This window comes from Physeter macrocephalus, chromosome 16 (assembly GCF_002837175.3).
Source record: "Physeter macrocephalus isolate SW-GA chromosome 16, ASM283717v5, whole genome shotgun sequence".
In the NCBI taxonomy this organism is placed as follows: Eukaryota; Metazoa; Chordata; class Mammalia; order Artiodactyla; family Physeteridae; genus Physeter; species Physeter macrocephalus.
This window is the reverse complement of record NC_041229.1, coordinates 53,815,689-53,839,468: the sequence shown is the minus strand read 5'-3', so window position 1 is coordinate 53,839,468 and position 23,780 is coordinate 53,815,689. Positions and strand designations below refer to the sequence as shown.

Here is a 23,780-nt window from a genome sequence, read left to right as displayed (position 1 = left end):
TAGAATTCAGTATGGTGAGGGTTTCAGTGTGGCAGAGGGTATGCTAGGAGGCACAGAGAGAGCTGTAATTGAGACAGGCCTGGTTTTGACCCAGTTTCGGTCTCTGTTCTAGGGATGCTACATATGGTTGGGCAGGTTGTGCACTGCTCAAGGACATACGGCTGATGGGAGTGATTCAGGGATGGGCTCACCTGTGTTTACCTGGGGAGGGGAGGAGCACCATTTCCTAATTCACACAAAAGGGCTGCCTGAGCTCTGCTGGTCAGGCTGGCTGTGACGTAGAGGTTCTTTTAATGGGAGAACTGGCTCAGGTGATGTCTCAAGTCCATTCCAGCACTAATATTACACACATGCACAGGTGGACTTGGTTTCCTCATGGGTCAAGGAGGATCATTCCTACGGCATCATCTTCTGGTTGGGCCAGCTTAGACTCCCCACCTCTCTGCTGTCCTTCTCGAGGGATCTGCCTGCTTCCCCTAGGAAGCCTTCCAGCCACCCACTCCCACCTCCCCACGCCCCGCTCCCAGGTCACTTATTCTTTAAACATCCTCGGAGCACCAGCCAGCCCTCCCTGATTCAGAGTAAGGTGAAGAGCAGATCTCACTGCCATCATGCATCAACTTGTCCTAGGAGAAGAGATGCTGAAATGGGAATTCTTAGACCCTCGCAGGTTTCAGCAATCTTCAGGCCTCTATTCAAAGTAAACCACCCTCTCAGATGGGAGCAGAGGCTGATTGTAAAGGTAAGTGAGACACAGTTGATGGCTGTACAAAAGCAAAGATGAAAATCTACTTCTTGTTTTATTATTGTTGTGAGTGAGAAAGCCACCAGCCCTGGGGGTCAGAGTTGGCTGGGGGTCAGGGATGTAGCTGGACTTCATTCAGGAAAGGGAGGAGGAGGAGAAGGAGGAGGGCTGTCTGGGAGCAGAGCCAAGACCCAGGGAGGAAAAGCATGGGGAAGAAAATTCATATCCTTCACAACCCGAGCCTCTGAACTTCGTGGGATTCTGTCTGAGTTACTCCCTGTCGCCTATTGGATTGCCGGTGCTGGCTGTGGTGTGTGTCTGTGAGGTGGGGGGAGGGAGCTTCAGATTTCATGAAATCCATTTTAATCACCCTCCGCAATCCACAACACTCTGTAATTACAAGGCTCTTATGCTCAAGTTCAAAAAAAAACTCACCAAGAAAGCAACATTAAGCTTGCAAGCGGAAACATGAAAATTCATAAAACGCACAATTAAGGATCCAGTGACAATGTTAACGCTCCCCTTTGCAAGCCCGGGCACTGGGGATTACCAACAAGATGGGCAAATCTAAACCCTGAGGCGTCTGCCGCCGACCATTGGAAACCCCGACTCCACCATGCCTGGTCTCTCCGTGCATTCCCACTTGCTATTGTCATAGACTGTCCCGGGGCCCAGCTTTAAGAGTCTGAGCCCTGAGGGAGGGGGAAGGGAAGGTCTAGCTTTAGAGGGCAGGAGCCAAAGAGTTGCGTTTGAGAAATGACCCCAGTGCTTGCTGTCACGTGCAGAATCCCTGAAAGACAGGGCTAGACTTTGATGTTCTTTCCCACTGGTCAAGGGAATTCAAAAGGGGTGGGGATTGCGGTCACCTCCCATCAGAGTGGCTCCAGCTCCCAAACGGACCCTCCACTCTTACCTCTGACCCCTTAATCCAGGGCCTCCTCTGTTCTCTCTTCCAGGAACCTAGCTGCCTCCATCTCAATCCTTGATGCCAACTCTGTACCCCCAATCTGCTCTATAAGCTGGCTTCCAGGCCAGTCTCCCCTAAGCATGCATTTAAGAAGTCCCTCTCCTCCTCTTCCACTGTCACATGAACAAAGCAGGACAAGAAGTTGTAGCTGAACTATGATCTTAACTGTGTTACACAGAAAACAAAAGCAAAACCAAAAAACCTCAGAAAGAGGGAAGGGAGTTAACAAAATGTTCACTGGTTACTTTTGGGTTTGGTTCCTCCAGGGCAGGAGGGACAAGGAGATTAACAGGGATTCATACCTTTCTTACTTGTGCAAATTTTCACAATGAGTATAGCTTATAGTCAGGGAAAAAAATGAAATAAACCTTAAATGACACCTCTGTTCAAAATCCTTCTGTAGTTCCTTATTTTCTACACGAGAAAATAGAAACCCTGAGACTGGTATTTACAACCTTCTAAGACCTGGTCCTCATTACAGGGCCAGGTGCATGAATGTGTGACCTGTGTAGTCACACAGGGACCAGCACTCAGAAAGGCCCAGGCTTGGTTGAATGCTCTGCTATGACTATCCCAAGATTCTTAATAATTTTTAAACAAGGGATCCACTTTTTTATTTTGTACTTTACCCCACAGATTATGTAACTGGACCTGTTCATCAGAGTATGTTCATCAAGAGAAATCACAATCTAATTATTCAGGGCTGAACAATGCAGATAGTCTTTGGACTGCTGTGTCAGGTAAGGGTCTCCAGGCTGTGACCAGGATGGTCACGAGAACAGGGGATGTTCAGCCTGGGCATGTCAAGAGCCAGGGGACACTTAGCCATTGTTTGCTGAGCACGTCAAACTCTCTCCTGGGCTCTAGGAACACAGTCGTGAACAAACTAGGCCAAGTCCCCACTCTATCAAGCTTCAGTGCTAGTCAGGGTAGACAGACAATAAACAAATAACCAATTATCTATGTTGGATAGTGCTATGAAGAAAAATGAATCAGGATGAGGGAGACAGAAAGGGCTAGAAGAGGAGGGCACACTACTATCTGATTCAGGACCTGAAAGGAAGTGAATAAGCACGTGGATGGTGGAAATGGGGGAGATGTTGACACACACACATGCACACACACACAGAAAATTACACTACACCGTGGGGTTTCCCATGGAGAGACTCAGTGGGAGCATCAGTTAGGAGCAACCTGCTCAGCCTGGGGTGGAAAACTCCCCATTTCCCCCATTTCCGCCTCAGCCCCTGGCAACCACCATTCTACTCTCTGTCTCTACGATGTGATTATTTTAGGTACCTCATAAGTGGAATCATACGGTATTTGTCCTTTTGTGACTGAGCTATTTCATTTAGCACAACGTCCTCAAGGTTCATCTATGTTGTATCATGTGTCAGAATGCCTTTCCTTTTGAAAGGCTGACTAATATTCCATTGTGTGTGTATGCCACATTTTGTATATTCATTTATCCACTGTTAGACACTTGGGTTGCTTCCACCTCTTGGCTATTGTGAATAATGCTGCTATGAACATGGGCGTATAAATATCCCTTCAAGTCCCTGCCCTCAATTCTTTTGGGTATATACCCAGAAGTGGAATTGCTTTATCACATGATAATTCTATTTTTCATTTTTTGAGGAATCATCATACACTGTTGTCTATAGCAGCTGCATGATTTTACCTAATCCCTTTTTAGAGATGACATATCTGAGGTTGAGTGGCTAAGCAATAGACCTGAGGCCATAGCTTAGGAAGGGACAGTCTGATGCCAACCTGGGTCCAACGTGACCTCATTCTACAGAGTAGCGGTTCTCATGGCCAGGGCTCAGCCACGAACATCAGAACCATCCAGTATGATGAACAAGTATATGTTGTACTTGTTAAACATATAGATTCCTACCCCAGGCCTAGAGAAATAGAATCACTAGGGATAGGACCCAGGAGTCTGTATTTTCAAAATAACAGAAAACAAAGAGCAAACAAACGAAGAAACAAACCAACCCTCCGTGTTTCTGGTGGGCAGCCAGGTTTGATAACCACTGTTTATTATTGGGGCAATGCTTATTATTGTTGTCCTTGCCGTTATCCAAATGTCCTCATAACCATTTCTTACTCAGATCAGCTTAATGATTTGTAAACATCCAGAAACAGTGGGGAATGTAAGGGTTACTAGGAGATCTCAACCCTGGGTTTGCTCTCCAGCAAGCGCTGGCTTTCAAAGGGTGACACATTTAGTGTTCTAATCAACAAGGCATCAGCCAGGCGCCTGCCCGGGCCTTTCTTCGATTCCTGACTAATAATACTCATTAAGCAGCTCAAGCCAATGTGTTCCTAAGTGTGTGTACAGAGGCAGGCTGCTGGCATTTTAATCTCATTCGTGAATTGAAGCCCTAAGACGCAGTAGCCGCAGCAGCCCCTTGTGCCTATGGGGTGAACTTCTTCACACCCCGAGACTGGCTCCCCGTCCCTCTGCTTCTGCCATCTCCCACCCATCCCCTCCAGCCCTGCATTCTCCCCTGGGCACGGAGCAAAAGACTCTGGGAAAGCAGAGCTTGATGACTTCCAGGGCGCTGGCTGCAGATAGCTGGATAACCAGCTCAGGTAACCGGGCTGCCTATATCCCAGAACAGATATTGAGTTGTCCACCCTGGCCTGACTTGTCGAGTTGGCACCAGGCCATAGGCACTGCTCCCTGAATTCAACTGTCTGTGTCCCCTCCCCCATCGATACTCTTGATAGAAGCCAGACAAGGCTCTGGGGCTTTGGGAAAGAAACATCTAGAGGCAGTCTTCTCAGCACAAAGCCCTCATTGTTGGAGGAGGAAGGCATGGGAGAGGCAGAGGCAGTGCTTATCTTTTGTCAGTGCCAGACAGCTGAAAGGACTCCAGTGAAAAATGACGCTATACACTAAAAGAGAGGGGAATATGCAAACTATGACTAGCTTCTTCCTTGGGACAGAAATAGGTGGGGCTTTCTCTGAAAATGTTCATAGGCACATACACACATTAACACATATACAAACTTATTATTCTGCTCAAAGTAAATCAAGAGGCAAATGAAAAACAGACTCATCCATCCATTCATTCAACAACTTATCCGTCCGTCCATCTATCCATCCATCCATCCATCCATCCATCCATCCATCCATCCATCCAGTCACTTGTTTATTCAAACATTAACTCTGTGCCTACCATGGGCCATGAACTATGCTGGAAGAAACAGCAATGATCCTAGATCAGAGGTTTCTAACTGGGGACATATTATTCCTGGAACAATCTAGGAACCTGTATGTTAGCTCACCAAGCATTGTCTTTAACTGAATCAATGTCTCGCACAATATAGGTAGGGTGTTATGATGAATTCACATCGAGTTCAAAATTACTGAATCCAATAAAGCTTTCTGTCACTATGGTTTTTCTGAGCCAATGAAAAATAAAAGTATAAATACTAACCACTGGGAGATCTGGACACGGTCTAGCCAACAAAAGTGCAGAATCCTAATGTATGGTTCCATGAATGGAGATAATCACAACCATCACCACAATAGTGGACTAAATAAATAACTTAACGATGTGTTGGGCATTATTCTAAGTGCTTTGCTTACTTGTTAATCCCCACAATAAATCTATGAGATAGACATTACCACTACCCCATTTTGCAGATGATAAATCTGCCCATGAGAGCCTCCATAACTCGCCGAAGGTCACACATCAATAAGGGTGGATCTGGGAGTTAGACTTGGGAAGTACAGGTGCAGAGTCAGTACTTTGAACTCTCCTTGTCATGGTGGGCAGGGGCATCTTGTCCAAACACACTCATTTTAACGATGGGGAGACTGAGACTTAGAGAAGCCACGTGACATGTCCAAAGGGAGTCACGCGGTGAGTTCTTGAGGGAACTGGGGGTAAGAACTTAGATTTCCCGTTCTCCATTCTGGTTTCATTATTGTTTAAATAAGCCAGACTTCATCCCAAACTTAAAGTCAAAATAACCTGGGCATGGGGACAAAGGAAAGGCAAGAGACACTAAGGTTCACGATAAAAGACATGCTGTCTTCTTGTACAATCTAGAGCAGTTTTCGTTTCCTGGGTTGTCACTTCGTCCAGGATGTCCTTGGGAGAAATTCCTGACACATGGGAAGCAAGACCCAGCTTGTGCTGAAGGTATCAGGGACTCAGGGATCCCAGCTCAAGTCACTTTATTTCAGGCATAAAGGACAATTTGGTGGAGCAGCCCAGCTTTTCCTTGGCTTACATGGTCTTTGTTTCTCTCTGCTTAGCGTCTCACGGCCCACATAGTCAGGAAGCCCTAGGAATGAAGGCCCTGTCCCTCTGAGCAAGTGGTGCCCAATTAAATCCCAAAGATCCGTTTCTGGCCACTGGTTGCTGTGCCAGACGGAGAGGCTGGCTTGGGAAGCCACAGTTTGTTGCATGATGGTTTGTGGGGAGGCAGCAGGTGGCAGTGGAAAGAGTTTGGAGTCTGACAATCCTGGATAGGAATTCTGGACCCACTGAACACACTGGCTGTGTGACCACGGACAAGTTTCCTAACTACTCTGGGTACCACTTTCTGAATCTATAAAATGAGGACGATACCTTCCTTGTATATGAGTGAACACATGCAAAATACTTGGTAGATTTTTGCTCTGAAAAATGAGAATCTAAGAATAGATCAGTGTTTTCCAAACCTTTTATCGTAGAAGAACCACTTTTTACTTTCTCTAAAGAAAAGCTAAAGTAAAATTGTGATGTCTAAAGGAAATAAAGGGTCGCTTCTGCGTTGGTGAGGGGTTGGGGCTCAGGGTCCTGCCTATTTGGCCTCCTTTCCTCCCACTGTGGCGTTGAGGTTCCTCTAGAGAATTTGACTAGTTGATCACTAGGCCCCTTTTAACTGTAGTTAAGAAAAAGAAAGGAAAGAAGGAAGGAGAGAAGGAAGGGAAGAAGGGAGGGAGGGAGAAAGGAAAAGCACAGTCTTGTCTGTTGCTAACTGGGAAGAGATTTATATTTGTCGAGCAGCATTAAGAAGATGAACTTGGGCTTCCCTGGTGGCGCAGTGGTTGAGAGTCCGCCTGCGAAAGGAAAGAAGGAAGGAGAGAAGGAAGGGAAGAAGGGAGGGAGGGAGAAAGGAAAAGCACAGTCTTGTCTGTTGCTAACTGGGAAAAGATTTATATTTGTCGAGCAGCATTAAGAAGATGAACTTGGGCTTCCCTGGTGGCGCAGTGGTTGAGAGTCTGCCTGCCGATGCAAGGGACGTGGGTTCGTGCCCCGGTCCGGGAGGATCCCACATGCCGCGGAGCGGCTGGGCCCGTGAGCCATGGCCGCTGAGCCTGCGCTCCGCAACGGGAGAGGCCACAACAGCGATACAGTCCAGCAGAGAAGCCAGACCAAGAACAGGTAATTTAAAGATTGAAAAGTGATTTAAAAAGAATCAGGGTGGGAGGCTCAATGGGAACACAAAGCAGGGGTCCTGATTTAGTTCAGCCATCGGGGAAGCTGGGACCTGGAAGATGAGGAAGATGGTGGCTTAGACTAGCTGGCTGGGGGCAGTACAAGAGAGAAGGGACTGGAGATGGCATCACTAGGCCTTGGTGGCCGACCGGACAAGAGGCCACGACAGAGAGCATGCTCTCAAGGAAGACACCCAGGTCTCTGGCCTGTAAGCCAGGTATGATACTGAAAGTAGGGGTGTAAAGCACAAGATTCCACCAGCTCCATCATCCGAATTACACAGGATCCAGCATGGGACCCCCATGCCCACTGTTCACACAACTGTCCACCTTTCCCCAGGGAGGCAAAGCCAGCAGGGACGCTGCCACCACACCCCACAGAAAGCATTAAGGTCACGAGAACTCTACACGGCCTACAAAACATCTGTCGGCAGAGCTATTCTGGAAAGTACAGCAACTGCTTGCAGTAAATTAATAATAGATGTGCTGGACTCCCTCAGAAATATTTACCCAGCCGGAGTGGTTGAAGGCTAATAACCAGGAGCGGAACCCGAGCCTTACCTCAAACAGCCCCGACCATTGAAAACCAAGAAGCATCAGCCTGGCCCTTCTTGATGCTGGCGGAAGGAAAACAAATGTGCAGATCACCTCACTCAGAAATATGAGGACCGCAGTCTGCTGGGAAACACTGGGGAAGGGAACTCGGACAACGGCCTGGGAGGTAATGACCGAAAGCAGCTAACAGATGAGGGTTGCTAGTGGTTATGTGGCACTTACTGCATGCCCCTGTCTAAGGCCATGCCTATAGGAACCCTTAATCCTGGGCGCTAGGAAGCTGGGCACTATTTTTAGGGCCATTTTACAGATGGAGGTGATGAGACACAGAAAGGTTAAGGCAACTTGTACAAGGAACTAGCTCGGACGTGATGGAGCTGGGATTCAAGGCAGTCTGGCTCCAGAGCATGTGACCTTAAGCCACTTTGCCTCTGCTGCCTCCTGTTGCCTTTTCCAAAACAGTCAGGAGAGGGGGGCAAGTTTGAGGAAAGAAACCCTACATTCAACTGCCAAAGGCACACTTGCACAGCCCTACTGTACTGAGTACTTTCTGTCTCCAGCCTCTGCTGAGAACGCCAGGCTCTTTTCACCAGCAAACGCGGTAGCCATTCTTTCATTTATTAATTACTTACCGAGCACCTGCTGGGGGCCAGACCCTGTGCTAGGTTCAGACTGGGCCTTCTATAGTGGGCACAAAATCTCCCTCTTCTAGGAAGCTCTCCCTGTCCTCTCCCAGGCAGAGCCCACTTCTCCTTCCTCAGAGCTCCCCACCAGCCTTCAGGCCATTCTCTAGGATGGACTTTCCCAAAATCACTTTGGAAAAACAGAGGGATTTGAATAGACATGCAAAAATGTGTTCTGGAGCAAGTAAGTTTGGGAAATATTAGGTGAGCGTCCTCCCTGCAGGACTTCTCAGAGCCTTTAGAGTGCTAGAGGCAGTGAGGTCTACCAGGAGCGAGTCAGTGATACAGTACTTTCCAGATTGCTCAACACAAAAACACTCCTCTTCCTTTTTTTTTTTTCAAACAACATTTTGTGGGGCTGATGTATCATAAAACACTATTTGGGACATTTTGCCCTAGAATAATAACTACCATGTCAAATCTGTGTTCGGGTTTGACCTGTCAGTCCACTGGCAGGACGACGAGGGCAGGAACTCTGTCTTACTCATCTCTCCAGCTCCTGCCTTCTTCAGCCAGGCCTGGATCAGAAGCGTTCTCTGAAAGTTTTCTTTGCAAATGGCACAGGTGAGTGCTGTAAAACAAAATTCTGGGACTGCACCAACGTTCATACCTGCGTCTGCCTGCATCTCTTAGTCTGTCTCCAAGGCTACAGGCATTTCTTGCTTATATGAATCTCAGGCGATGTCTCCTCTTCGCCCCAGACACTCCCTGTCAGGACACAGAGGCTTTCAGCTGGCCCCCGTCCACCTCTTCTGGATCCTCTCCTACACCACACATTTCCTCAGCCTTGACTCTGTGGAACCACAGGCCGTTTCCAGAATGCAAGATGGCTTCTTTCAAATGAGGGTCTCACCTGCTGGCCAGTCCTCAGCGATCTGCCTGTGCAGTTTCTCTTTCTTTGATCCTTAGCTCAAATCTCTTGGCTTCTGTGAAACCTTCTCTGAATCTCCCTCCGGCACCCCCTCCCCAGGATTCAGCTAGATGCCCGTGCTGGGGCGGCCTGGGCTGTTACATCGTAAACTGCACCTGTTGCCCTGTGTGGGTAGGGGTGTGTGCTGAGCGAAGATGCCCCATGTGTTCTGTACTTCGGGTCACAGTCAAAAGAGCTGGAAAGCCCCTGATGTTATGTAACCCTCCTATTTCAGATGGTTCCAGGCTCTGTGCGAGGTTCATACTGAGCCTTTTAAAATCTGCACAACATTTTTCTCCTCTGTGAAGCTCTGCCTGGCAGAGACAGGGTAACATCCCCCCTCCTCTCGTGCCCTCAGGGGCTGGTAGCCCCGTGACCCCTCGCAGGAGAGGTCTGAGGAACGGACTCACAATTTTGTAACAAAATAAAAGCCCAAAGCCAGGACTGACTCATGCTTTGCCGGCTCGTGTTCTCCCAGCGTATTTTCTTCACAGTTTTCCAACGTCTACAACCATAAAATTGCTTTGGCATGACAGTTGTTTTACACACATGAAAGCACGACTGAGTGCAGTGGTGTTTCCGGAGCTCGGAGGGGAGCAGATGAGGCAGAGGAAGCAGGAAGGAGGAGGCAGGGAATGTGCGGAGCTAGAGCCAGGCCCCGGCAGAGGCGGCTGCGTCTCCGTCTGCGGTGGGAAAACAACGCTCCCCTTGGGCTGAAAGCACAGGGCCGCCTCCCAGAGACTACGGTGCCAGACGGAGCCTGCTCAGCCGAATTCGCCATTCCACCAATTGGCAGTGAAAAAGGGAGACACGGCATCAGCAGCAGGAGACCTAGAGTCAGTCTTCTCCCCGGCCCTGCTTTCCTCCTAGCTCTGCTCTTGATTCCCTTTTCTCTGGGTCTTAGATTCCTCATCTTAAAATGAGAGGGTTAGGACTTCCCTGGTGGCGCAGTGGTTGAGAGCCCGCCTGCTAATGCAGGGGACGCGGGTTCGTGCCCCGGTCCGGGAAGATCCCACATGCCGCGGAGCGGCTGGGCCCGTGGGCCATGGCCGCTGAGCCTGCGCGTCCGGAGCCTGTGCCCCTCAACGGGAGAGGCCACAGCAGTGAGAGCCCCGCGTACCGCACAAAAAAAAAAAAAAGAGAGGGTTAGACGCCGTCAGTGGCTCTCCATTTTTTGGCCTGTGACTCCCAGGAAGGAGTACGTTGGACGTCTCAGCTCAGCCTAGACACACGTACAGTTCCCACATGTAACTTGAGTTTCACTCTACACTGCTTACTCTTACTACCTGCTGCGTTTTCTACTCTTTTCTATTCATTTATAAATCATAATCTATACATTCATTTTGTAAACTTTTATTGAAGCAAAATGTAAGTCTCGTAGGTGTGCATGTCATCGATAAAGAGCTGGATAAGCTCTCACAAATTGAAAACACCCATGTAACCAGCGCTCAGATCAAAAGACAGAGCATTACCCATACCTTGAAAGCCTCCACCGTGCCCTCCCATTCAGGTGTATGCACGTCTCATGAGTGTATCTAAGGATGGAATGGCTAGTATGCATATGTCCCACTTTAGTTGCTACTTCCAGACAGTTTTCCAAAGTCATCATACAAAATTATACTTCAGACAGACATGTGTGAGGGTTCTAGTTGCTTCACATCCTTGCCAACGCTAGGTATTGTCTCTCTTTTTTCATTTTAGCCTTTCTTATGGGTGTATAGCGGTATTTCATTGCTGGTTCAATCTGTAAATCCCTGATAACTGATAACGCTTTTGTACGCGTATTGGTTATTCGGATATCCTCATTTGTGAAGTATCTGTTTGAGATATCTTTTGCTTACTTTTCTATTAGGTTACTTGTCTTTTCCTTACTTATTTGTAGGAGTTTCCTCTTTTCTTCCTACTATACAGTTGACCCTTGAACAACATGGGTTTGGACTGCATGGGTCCACTTAGACACAGATTTTTTCAATAGTAAATACTACAATGCTACAATGTCCATGGTTGTTTGAATCTGCAGGTGCAGAACCTGGGATACTGACAAACTATGTATGTGGAGGGCCCGCTATAAATTATACTTGGATTTTCGACTGCACAGAGGGTTGGGGCCCCAAGCCCTGCATGTTCAAGGGTCAACTGTACATATTTTGGATATGAGACCTGTGTTGAATACATAATATAAATACCGTCACTCACTCTATGGGCTGCTGGATCACTTTGTTTCACTTTAATGCATGATGATCTTGAACCACCCAATTAAATTCATGACCCACTAATGGGTCACAACCCACAATTCGAAAAACACTACAATACACGATTATGTAGTATTCCCCGGATCTGGAAACCTCGAAATGGGCACCTCTGGCCAGTGGCATCCACTACAGTGTTAGCCTGGGGGCAGCACCCTGCTATGAAGAGCCAGTAGCTGTCTAGAGAACAAAGGCCATGACATTAGTTATAATATATATTTCAAAAAAAATAATCCTTGTTCCACACCTTCACTGACAACACAGTTCCCAGTCCTCCTGAATTTAAGATTTATCAGCCCCACAGCCAGATTGAGGGAGGGGACTGGGCAGGATGGCCGAGGTGTGGAAGCACCTCTGGAACGAGCCTTTGCAACAGGGCTGAAGGGTGTGCTCTCCATTCAGCCAGGTGCCTGGGCCCTCAGGGTAGGGTCCTTTCGGCCAACAGGTCAAGAAGACTTCCCTAAACTCTGACAAATTCCATTAACCACGGGAGAAGGGCACTCACACATCCCGGACGCCTTCTCAGTGTGAAGGGTACCTTCTATGCAGTTCCCTTCCAGTTCCCCAGAGTAGCCCTGCCCACACCCTTTAACCTCCATAAAGGCAGGGGCTGGGGCACTCTTGGAAAAATGCGGCCAAGGTCACACGGCCAGTCAGTTATAGAGCGAAGCTGACTGACCCACACCCTGTGTTTTCACTCCTATGTCACACTCTCTCCAGGCCGCCAGTCACCGTGCAGAGTGGTGACCACATCCAAAGGGCCCAAAGATTCTGTCACGCATGCACACACGTGCACACACAAACTCACACACACGAGCAGACACACACAGGCGTGCGCGTGCACACACACACACGCTGTTCTGCTCAGGAATCCGTGGGCTGGACCCTACTGCTTCATTACACATGGAGTTTCCCCCCTCTCCTGACTTCCAAAGTACTGAAACATCTTATAATACATCAATAATGCAAACGTACATATATGTGGAGGGTACTCTACAGTTTGTAAATCGCTTTCACACTCAGTCTCTCATCTTAACCTCACAACCAGCCTTCTGGACATATACAGATATATGATGATTCTCAAGCCCCCCAGGCCTACTGGGGGTCTAAGGACCTTCCTTCTGGGGACACCAATCCTTACGATTCAGGACTGGGGCAGCGGCAGCAGCCAGAGACTGGCAGAGTCCGTGCAGCCCCTCAGATCCTCCCTAAAAATTTCCCTTTTAACTGTATCTTCCGCAGCAACCAAGCTTTCCTTGTCTGATTCTGAGTAGAGTTTTAATTTCATGAACTTCCCAGGGTTGGGCTTGTGTTTGCATGAGACTTTTGGGGATGTGGCCACTCCTCCCCCATCCCTAACAAGCACACCCACATATTCACGCTTTCTCTCTTCACCACCTGCTGTCTTCTCCTCCAGCTGGAGGTCAGGAGCCCCATCACTACTTAGGCAGCTACTACGGGCTATCATTTATTCAACACTTCCTACACACCAGGTACCAAGCGCTTTATGTACATTATCCCAGCACACCTCACACGAATCCTTTGCCACATGTATTAATATCCTTACTTCACAAATGAGGAAGTAGATGCTCAGAGAGAAGTGACAGTCTAGGGTCACATAGCAAGTGATAGGACTGGGATTGTACCCACATCCCACTGATTCCCCAAGTCCTGGCCCGTTCCAGTGCCCGGGACAGAGGGAAAGCAGCAACTTCTTTACTCTGAGTCAGCAAAACTATCCACATGGAGGTGGGCAGCGTCTTAGGACCATCTTTTCCTACCCTCCTGTTTTCTCCAAGCTCAGAGAGATGAAGGGACTTTCCCGAGAACATCGTCAGAGCAGACGGGGACTGGAACCCAGGTCTGGTCCTTGGGTTTATCTTCCTCTGATTCGCACGCATCTCCTGGGACAGAGGACACTGGTAGAGCACTGTCTGTTTGCCAGGCGATGCCTCTTTTTGAGGAGACATTTACAGTGTTGGAAAGAAGATGACCAGGAAAGGAATTGCTCTTAAAACCAAATTATGAGGGACAAAGAATAAAAAAAGATCTCAAGGAAGGGCATGATCTTTTGTCTTCAAACATTTTTAGGACTGTCTAGTGAAAAAGAGGCTTGGCAAGATGTGAGGAGAAGTGGATACAGTGGATGTCAAATCCAGATTTTTTAAATAAAAATCATAAATGGGGGGAGATAAACAGTTCCTCATTAGTCCCTGGAGTTTTCCAAGCATAGACCAAATCTATCTATCTGTTTGTCTATCCATCTATCATCTATCTATCTATCTACCTACCTACCAAAGATCCACATCTCTAAGAACCATTCATCTCTTAAGATTCCACAAACCTTTGAAATGTACTAAAATCGTACAGGGAAGCCAAGCAGTAATCCTCTACTCCCTGCTCATTGTTTTTAGGGAAAAAATTTCTTATAACATAAATGGATATAAAGTCTACCTATTAACACACATTTAAGGGGTAGAGTAAAAAAGCACCCATATCATTAACTTAAATCATGAATACTCTCTGAAGTGTCAAAAAAAAAAATCAACTCACTTTTCTTTAAATCTTCTTAAAAGGGTCTAAGAATAATCCTTCAAATAATCCTTGAAGTATGCAATTTTAATTTGGACACATGGTAATTTCAGTCTACCTGTTGAAAGAGACAAGAGAGAAATCAGTCATTTTTGACAAGGTTGCTCTTCTGACAAACAGCAGATGAGGGGTGGGGGGTGGGCAGCTTGGGCCCCAGGCTGAAGACTGGTTTTGGAACACTCAGAGGAAAAAGGCGACTAAGGTAGTGATCCCAGCGCCTGGCACATAGCAAATGCTCAATAAATATTGAATGAATGAATGAGCGAAAGGATGGATGAATAAACGAGTATGCTTTATCATCAACCTTTGAAACAGGGAGTTACCCTATAGGTTCAGCTCGTTGACCCTTAGGGAGAAACAGAATTTCCAGGCACTGGGCATATATTTATGGAAAACAGCACAGAGAAAGGCTCATGGTATAGTGGAGAGAGTGAGGGCTTTGGAAGCAGCCATATCTATGTTTGAATCCTGGCTCTACCACTTATAACTGTGCAACCTTGAGCTGTCTTGTTTATTTACGTTTACTATTGTTCTTTTTTTCTATTTTATTTTTTTTAACATCTTTATTGGAGTATAATTGCTTTACATTGTTGTGTTAGTTGCTGCTGTATAACAAAGTGAATCAGCCATACATATCATATATCCCCATATGCCCTCCCTCTTGCATCTCCCTCCCACCCTCCCTTACTATTGTTCTTAAATTGGATACTTAGCCCATTTGTTAATTTCCAGCCCTTCTACTTTCCCAATGCAAGCATTTAAGGTCAAACATTTCCCTTATGCTGTGTTTTTTTTTTGTTTTTTTTTTGTTTTGTTTTTGTGTGTGTGTGGTATGCGGGCCTCCCTCTGCTGCGGCCTCTACCGTCGCGGAGCACAGGCTCCGGACGCGCAGGCTCAGCGGCCATGGCTCACGGGCCCAGCCGCTCCGCGGCATGTGGGATCCTCCCAGACCGGGGCGTGAACCCGGTTCCCCTGCATCGGCAGGCGGACGCGCAACCACTGCGCCACCAGGGAAGCCCCTATGCTGTCTTAACTATATTCCACAACTTCGATATTTGATATTTCTCTTATCATTCATTTATAATATTTTATAATTTCTATTATCATTTCTTTTTTGACTCATGAGTTAGTTAGAAGTGTTTTTGTGAATATTTCTCAATGCATTTTTTTCCCCAAACTCCTAACTTATCCCTCCCCCTCAACGTATTTTTTTTTTTAAACTCATCTTTCTGTTATTGATTTCTAGCTTAATTGTCCTGTGGCGGGAGAATGTGGTTTGCAGGATACTGATTCCTTGAAACTTGCTGAGATGCATTTTATAGCCTAGGATGTAGTCAATTGTTGTGAATATTCCATGTATACTTGGAAAGAACGTGTATCCTCTAGTCATTGGGTGTAACCTCCGGTTAGTTTTTCTAAGCCTCCCTGCCCCTCCATTTCCTTATCTGTAAAAAGGCACCTGAGCAATACACATTAGTTGCCTCCTGCCATTTAGAATTACAACACTTACTGACGAAGAGGCTGTGCAGATAAAAACAGAGAGAGTGCATAAGAAAGACAGCTGGATGCACCATTTCTTGCTTATAACAATATTAATAAGAATACCTAGATTTATAAAGCATTTGAAAGCTTCCAAATGATGACCACATCTGCCATTTGATTTCTTACTCTCGATGAGCCTGTGAGGTGCCACCCAGATGGGTGGAGGTGAGGACTGACATGGAGAAGGGACACGCACCAGCTGGTGTGGCTCTTCACTCAGCCCTCCACACCAGAACCCCAGGGTCCCTCCTTGACTCCCCTCCCCCTCACTCCTTACATCCGCTCAGGTCAGCTTACTTACTGTCTCTCGAATCCGTCAACTTATCACCCTCAATGCCGACATCATTTCTTACCTGCTTTATTCCAACAGATCATTAAATTCCTACTGTTATTAAAATGCAACTACAAGAAATACATCCAGACAAAATCTTCTTGGCACGCATAGCTCCCAGTGGGGCTAGGGTAAGTGTTGGGTGATGGGTGCCAGAATATCAGAATCGTGAAGGGGACAGTGATGTCTATCAAATGAAGGCATGGGTTTAAAAAGGTACAAAAATAACTGAGTTCAAATAGTCTTCGTCTAACTAAGCCCCTCCCGTGACCTTGTCCCCATCCCAGCCCAAGTTCTTTTTCTCCTTCTCTGAGAGAATTCCTGAAAGAGTCATCTAAACCACTTCCTGCACACCCACGCACCCCACAAATCATTGTGGTGGGGCTCCACCTCCAGAATGTTCTCTTTAAGATCATAAAGATGTTGTCACTGCAAATTCCAGAGACTTCTCAGTCTGCAGTGGCCTCCCTGGGTCATCCGCCAGCAGGATCACCTTCTCCTCTAGAAACAATCCTGCCTTGGCATCTACAACACCAGTCTCTTCTGATTCTCCTTTTCTTGCAAGGACTTTCTCTGCCTTTTTTGCTAGTTCTTTTTTCTTTGCCTCACCTTTACATGTGAAAGAGTAAGGAGCCCCCTCTTCCTTAAATTCTGTGGTTTAAACTGGCATTTTCATAATTTGCTTTTTGTTGACCTAAAATTGGTATGTAACATTATATCTTTCATAATTTAATTAGAATTGTTTCCATAAAATAAGAACCATAAGCTACTATTTATTAAGTGCATATTAAGTGCATGCCAATCACTGTGCTAAACATTATTTCACTTAATCTTCACAGTAACCACCTGGGGTAGTTATTATTAATGCTCATTTTTTACAGATGAGGAAGGAGAAGCTAAGGAAAGAAATATAATTTGCCCAAGATCACTCAGCTACTATGTGGCGGAGCTGGGATTCAAAACACCATCTGTCTAATTCAAAGCTTGTGCTCTCAGCTACTACATTTACTCATCCTCCCTTCCTATGCCCGGGCCTCTGCAACTCGCCATTCTCCCACAGTGTCCCGCATTTCATGCTTCCAGTTTGCCTCCCTCAGAATGGAAGACCTTTATCTGCACTGTGAGCTGAGAAAATTCATTGTTCAAGGCTCAGCTCCAATGTCCTCTTCCCATAAAACTACCCACAAGCCCAGCCAGTTTAATTGCTCCCCCACCTCTTTCCTGTGGCAGCTCCACAATGATACCAAACCATCCATTCATCCATCTGACCACGCATCCATCGATCCACCCAAGAATCACACAAATACAGTGGAAGGTTGTTTATCCAGAAGCATCTAAACACAGGAATATTTTATGCTCACACTTTGGAAAAAAATATGTCATACTTCTGTCAAAACTGAAGAAAATTTGCTGGAGGTCATGGCGTCTGGGGAAGAAATGTGCTCTGCTAGGCATTTGGGAATGCTGACTGGTCAGGGACAGCCATCCCTGTGATCTGCCTAGTGTGGTTTCCAGGGTTACCAAAGCAGGTCTGTGCAATTTCCCTTACCCAATCCCTACATTTCTAAATCCTATTTCTACATCCAACCTGGCTCAAATACCCCTTCATCCTCAAAGCCTTGCCTGATTCTCCTCCCCCGTTAGGCACGTATGAACCTGAACCCCCACCAGAAGGAGTCTGTGACATGGCTAATACTGCAGTTCCAAAAAGCACTTCAACATATTCATTTCACGCTTTACCTCCCCTGCTGGTCTCCTTGGAGCTCGGAATTGCACCCACTTCACCTTCATGATGTTTTCAGAACCAAGCCCAGTGCCTGGCACACAGATAATCATGAGCAGCTGGCCGACTGAAACGGATGACATTGGCCCTGAATCGGGGAGGCCATCCAAAAAGCACTCATATGCGAGCACCTAGCGGTGGAGGATGCACGTAGCTGGTGCAAAATACATATAAAATCCTTCCGTCTCTCTCCACCCCCAAACAATAAGGATCAGAAAAGGGGGACCATGCATCCACTCAGCCTGAGGTTTCCGAAGGCCTGTGTCCCATGGTTCACAACATGTTGGGGTGGTGGCTTTTGACATTCTCCAGGATGGACTAGGCAGGCAAAGACCACGTCTGAACACATTCTAGTTTCCATAGTTAGGAAACGAGAGTTAGAGCTTAAAGTTAGACAGGGCTTCAAGATCAGCTACTACATCCACCTGCTGTACAGAGGAGGGCTGGGGAGGTTAAATGACTCCATCCAAGTCACAGGGCAGGAAGGACTGTGCAGACGCATTTTCCCTGTCCCCTCCTAGACTTGCAAATGAAGCCTCTAGGAAACCGAGTGCTCTCTGAATGGCTAAAAATAAACTCCCAGAAACTTCATCTAGATCTATCACGGCTGCAGTTTACAGTGTCTAGAACTTCAGCATGGTGTAATTAGCAAATGGATTACAATAATTTATTTTTGGTTTGAAAGCTCGAATGAACACGACCTTCCAGTGCAATGTTAAAATAAGAGGCGGGGAGCCAGCCGCATTCCTCTGGCCCCTTCCGATGCCACAGTTTTGATGCTGGCTGACATCCGTCTACTGATGTCTGATGGATGTGCCACGGAGAAAGGACTGTAACTCTGAGCTCTGGGCTTCCTGGGAAGCATGACTTCTAGAATATAGCACCCCCCCAACCCTGCCCCACGAAGGGGCCATGCTCATTTTTCCAGTGATCAGGATGATGTCCTAAATCATCTCTCCAATGAGCTGGAAAACCCAAGGGCAGGGAATGTTTGTTGAGATGTCTCTGAGTAGGCAGTATCAAAGGCTGGACCAAGAGGGACATGGTCATGCAGCTCAAAGGAGACTGGAGTGGGGTCAGAGGGGAACTGTGTTTGGGTTTTGTTTCATGTGTGCCATGAATAACAGCCACTCAAGTCCCTTTTATAAAATGTTGACAAATAAGTAACTTCCTCACAAGATTATCATGGGGATTAAATGAAAAAAATGTATCAAAAGGGTTTTGTAAGTAAATACCAGTGATTCTTTTTGAGGGAATACATTTCCAGAGTAGCTCTTTCTGATGAGGGCTTTTCCTGACCAAAGCACTACGGCATGCTGTAGTCGGGCGCCAGGAGTGGGCAGCAGAAAACCTGAAAAGTGGTCTTCTGCAGAGTTTCCCCTCTGCAGAAGCCAGGCAGAGGCCAGTCCATTCACTTCCCGCAAGATCTCCCAGCAGGACATTGTGATGCTAGGAAACAGGGATCCTGTTGTGGGCAAGGAACGTGAACCACCTTCTCCTTTCTCACGCACTGCGCCAAACACCCTCCAGAACACACGCTGACACGGAAGGTGAGGAGGATGGTGGCCAGGCGGTGTGCAAAACCAAAGCAATGCTTGCATCCTCCCGTTGAAGGCAGGGGAATGGGCATTCACTAAGCATCGACCACATGCCAGGCACAGAGCTGGACCCTTTCACTTCTGCAGGGGAGCAAAACTTGCCCCCTCACCCCACCCCGACAAATGTCTCTCTGGTATGCCAATTATTTCGAACTGAAAACAATCAAGGCCCAAAAGACTCAGGAAGAAACTTTGGCCTTCCCCCCAATTGCCTAAAAAATTTAGTTAGAGGGCTTGTTCCCGAAATAGAGCTATCACCAGAGATATCTGCAAAGAATATGGGCTACGACGTGTGGTAGGGGAAACAGGGCCTAGGGATCAGAGTCTACTCTGTGGCCCACTGTCTATTTGCATAGACCAACAAACATTTATTTACCAAACATTTGCTTTTCCATCTCCACGTCAATTGCCTTCCTCCCCACTTCGAAGTCCCAAACTCCTACCCCCAACATTCTCTTTTGTCTTTAGCTGAAGATGGTATTTAAGGTGAGGGCTTCAGCCATTTTGGGGTCTTGCCCATGTACATGTTACTATGCTTTTGATTCTCTCCTGTTAATCTGTCTCCTGTCAATTGAATTCTCAGATCAGCCAGAGGAACCTGGCTAGTAAAGTAGAGGAAACTCTTTTCCTCCCCGACCCTTCCCAGTTCCTCTCACACCCTGCAGAGGTGACCGTCACAGTGTCACATGGCACCTTGTTTTATACCGTGTACGGCCCGTGAAGCCTCCTGTCCCCTCTACCTCTCCAACCAGCCCCCTGAACAGGCGGACCCTCAGCCTCACGCTTGCAATTCTTAGGGATCATTTTGGGGGAACTTCGGTGTTCTGATCAGTTAGGTTGGGACAAGAACCCCAATTTGCCTGCTTCACCAGACTCCTGTCAGGCAAAAGAGGGTGAGTGTGAAAAACTCTGGAAACTGTGCCAAACACTGAAGGATCTGTCACTCTCGTTCAAGACCCTCAAGAGCTGCCTATTGCCCTTCACTGAACATGAAATTTTGTTTCTGTTCCCAACTCACAGAATGATTCGCCGACTCTATCTTCTTGTCTGTACCCCTTGTTTCCTTGGCTCTGTGCAAACCAGCCATCTTTCGGGCCATTATACTCAGGGAGCAAATGCTGTTTCCTCTTCCGGAAGTCACCTCCCCCATTTAGGTCTCAGCTTAGGCTGGGAGTCACTTCCTGGGGCAACTTTCTCTGCTACATGTTCTTCAGGGCACTTGTATTTCTTTGAATGACAGTTGATGGATGTGTCCCTCCCCAGCTAGAACGGGGCAGGGCCCACTTTTGTCTCGTCACCAAGATGTCCTCAAGGGGTGTCTTCAGCCACTCAGTGTGTCTGTTTTGTTCACTGATGTACCCCTAGCATCTGGAGCCCACGTGGCAGTCAGTGCTCAATAAATACTTGTTGGATGAATGCACGTGTAAAGGTTGGTTAGAGAGGATGTATAGCAGGAGGTTAGAATCACGGCCTCTGGAGACAGAACACTCAGTGTGACCTTGGCTGCTCCACTCAGAGCTGTGTTACTCTGGGAAGTGACTTCATGTCTCTGTGCCTCAGTTTCCTCATTTATTCAAAAAGGAATCATAGTTGTGCCTACCTCCTAGAGTGGTTGTGAGGATTAAATAAGATATTGAGAGCTCCTGGAGCAAGGCCAGGCAGGTGGTTGGTACTATTTAAGTGTGGCTCTCCCTTCTTATCAAGATCACCCCTCACCCTCCTCCCCTGACCCAGCTCACATCCCTCCTCTTTTCCGAAGCTGGTCCAGCTTGGCCCTCCTGCTGTCTCCTAGCTCTCAGGGCTCTTCTCTGCACTGGGGACCCTTCCACACACTGTTTGCTATCCCAGAGATAACAAACTTGTCTCTCCCGAGAGACCACAGCAGCCCAGAGGAAGGTCTAGAGAGGTAAGCCGGGGGGGACTCAGAAGAGGGAGAGAGCCAGACCATCTGGGTAAACAGAGGGGGCCTCATGGACGGGGGCGGGGTCTTTTCATGGCAACCACTTGAGTCCACTTGGAGATTCTGCCCCAAAACGTGTTTCTGGGGGCAAAGCTTCCGGCCTGAGGACCTGCTTCATGGGCTAAAAAAAAAAAAAAATGCCTTTTTCTTTTTTTTTTTTGGAGTGAAATAAATGATTAGCCATTAAGATGTAAAATGCAGCTGTCACAGTCCACAGAACAACAGACAGGTTAATATGGGTGCTTAAGAATGCTATTTCCTCGTATTAAACTCAGAGCAAGAACAACCTATCCAGATAGACTCCAGAGCACTTCGGAAACCTGCTGTTTTTTCCTTTAATAATAGTTGATGTTTAAATAAAAGCGGGTGTTTGTTTCCAAGGGGAGTTCGCTAGCTCGCCTTCCTCCCCGGCTCCTTGCCCCCTTCTCCTCTTCCTCCTTCCTACTCTAAGAATATCTTGGCCTTAGATTTCTCCCTGAAATTTGGGACATAGCGTGCAGAAGTGCATCTGGGGCATATGTAGGTTCTTTTTTTGTTTGTTTTTTTGTTTTTTGCGGTACGCGGGCCTCTCACTGTTGTGGCCTCCCCCACCGCGGAGCACAGGCTCTGGACGCGCAGGCTCAGCGGCCATGGCTCACGGGCCCAGCCGCTCCGCGGCATGTGGGATCTTCCCGGACCGGGGCACGAACCCATGTCCCCTGCATCGGCAGGCGGACTCTCAACCACTGCGCCACCAGGGAAGCCCCGTGTGTGGGTTTCTGAACTTGCCTCCTGACTGGGTCCGCTGGCTCCCATCACTCTTTTCCATCCACCACCTCCCCCCTCCTCCCAGCCAATCCATCCGACCTACACGGGTCCCACCAGGGGACTAATTGAACTTCAGAAATGTTTACATTTTAAAAATGGTTTTAAGTTATTCCCCACAAAGAGGTGAGATTTCAGTTCCATGAAAAGTGCAAACAACTGTGACTCACTTTCCTGGCAGGAAGGAGGCTGGCCCACAGCACACACCTACTCAGAATAAAGGCCAGCCGGGTGGTATTCAATCAACGCACAGGTTCCAGAGGGAGGGGGCTTGAGCTCTGGCTGCACTTGACCGGCAGCTTGGGGAGGTGACTTTTAGAGTCTGCCCTGCATGCCGGGCCAGCACCCCGGCCCCATTCTCAAAGTGCTGTGTGTAAGGGGGTTATTCCCGGGGTGCTCATCAGCATGGACGACTCAGTACCCAGCTCCCCTCTGGCTATTGTTCCTGTGTGGGTGACATGCCCCTCAGGGAATCCTGGAGAGGGGAGAGGTGAAGGATGTGTTTCCAGCATTGTTAAAAATTACCAGCAGGGCTTCCCTGGTGGCCCAGTGGTTGAGAGTCCACCTGCCGATGCAGGGGACACGGGTTCGTGCCCCGGTCCGGGAGGATCCCACATGCCGCGGAGCGGCTGGGCCCGTAAGCCATGGCCGCTGAGCCTGCGCGTCCGGAGCCTGTGCTCCGCAATGGGAGAGGCCACAGCAGTGAGAGGCCCGCGTACCGAAAAAAAAAAAAAAAAAAAAAAAAAAAAATTACCAGCAGATCCTCAAATGAGCAAGGCTCTCTCAGGCCTCAAGCACTTTATACATACTATTTCCTTTGTCTCTGTCACCTCATCTTCCCCTAATTCCTTCTTGTCCTTGAAGGCTCAGCTGAAGGTCACCTCCTCCTGGAAGCCTCCCTCACCCTCTGGCTAGATCAGGGGCCCATGTTTTGAGTTTCCACAGGCCCTGGGCTTCCCCTGCTGGCACAATTCTCACTTTGGTGAAATTATTTGCTTATTTGACTGTCTCCAATGAATATCTCCAGTGAACACTTACCAGGGCAAGGAGTTTTAGGTACAAAAAAATAATAATCAGTATATTGATTAATCTATGCATCAACTTTGTGCCTTGCTCCAGGAAGAATTTAAGGCAGCACAAAAATGAAAAATGCCCCTGAGAAGCTTAGAGTCAGGTAGAATGGCAGACACATAAGCATTTAAAAAATATTATATGACAGGAGCTGAGATGATGTGATGTGGGTGGAGGCCTGGGGTGGGGCTGGGGGAGTCTTCCCTCTGGTCTCCCCCAGGACCTAGCACAGAACCTGATACGTGGAGGCGCTCAGTGAGTGTCTGTGGGGTGAATGAGAAGAATGGGAGGCAGGACCTGCAGGGGACTTAGAGATCACTCATGTCGATGAGGAAAACTGAGGTCAGAGAGAGGAGATGAGGGGGGAGCCTCCCAGTCCTTGACGGCACAGGAAACAGAACTCGGGCCTCTAGAACTTTGGTAATTCTAGATCCCATTGGAAATGGAAATTGCAGAAGGCGAAGCCACTTCCCCTCCCTGAGCCTCAGTTTTCTCATCCACAAAAGGGGACGGTTAAAGTAGATCATTCTTTTTTTTTTTTTTT

General features: G+C 47.6%; 1 protein-coding gene across 1 annotated transcript in view; it reads right to left on the bottom strand.

The window, feature by feature from the left end:
* The window catches only part of TENM4 (teneurin transmembrane protein 4), a 758,990-nt gene that overhangs the window by 440,165 nt on the left and 295,045 nt on the right, over positions 1-23,780 (bottom strand). The window contains exon 4 of the mRNA XM_055091504.1: positions 14,109-14,205. The gene's annotated coding sequence lies outside the window, so the exon portion shown is untranslated. The remainder of the gene's footprint in view (positions 1-14,108; positions 14,206-23,780) is intronic.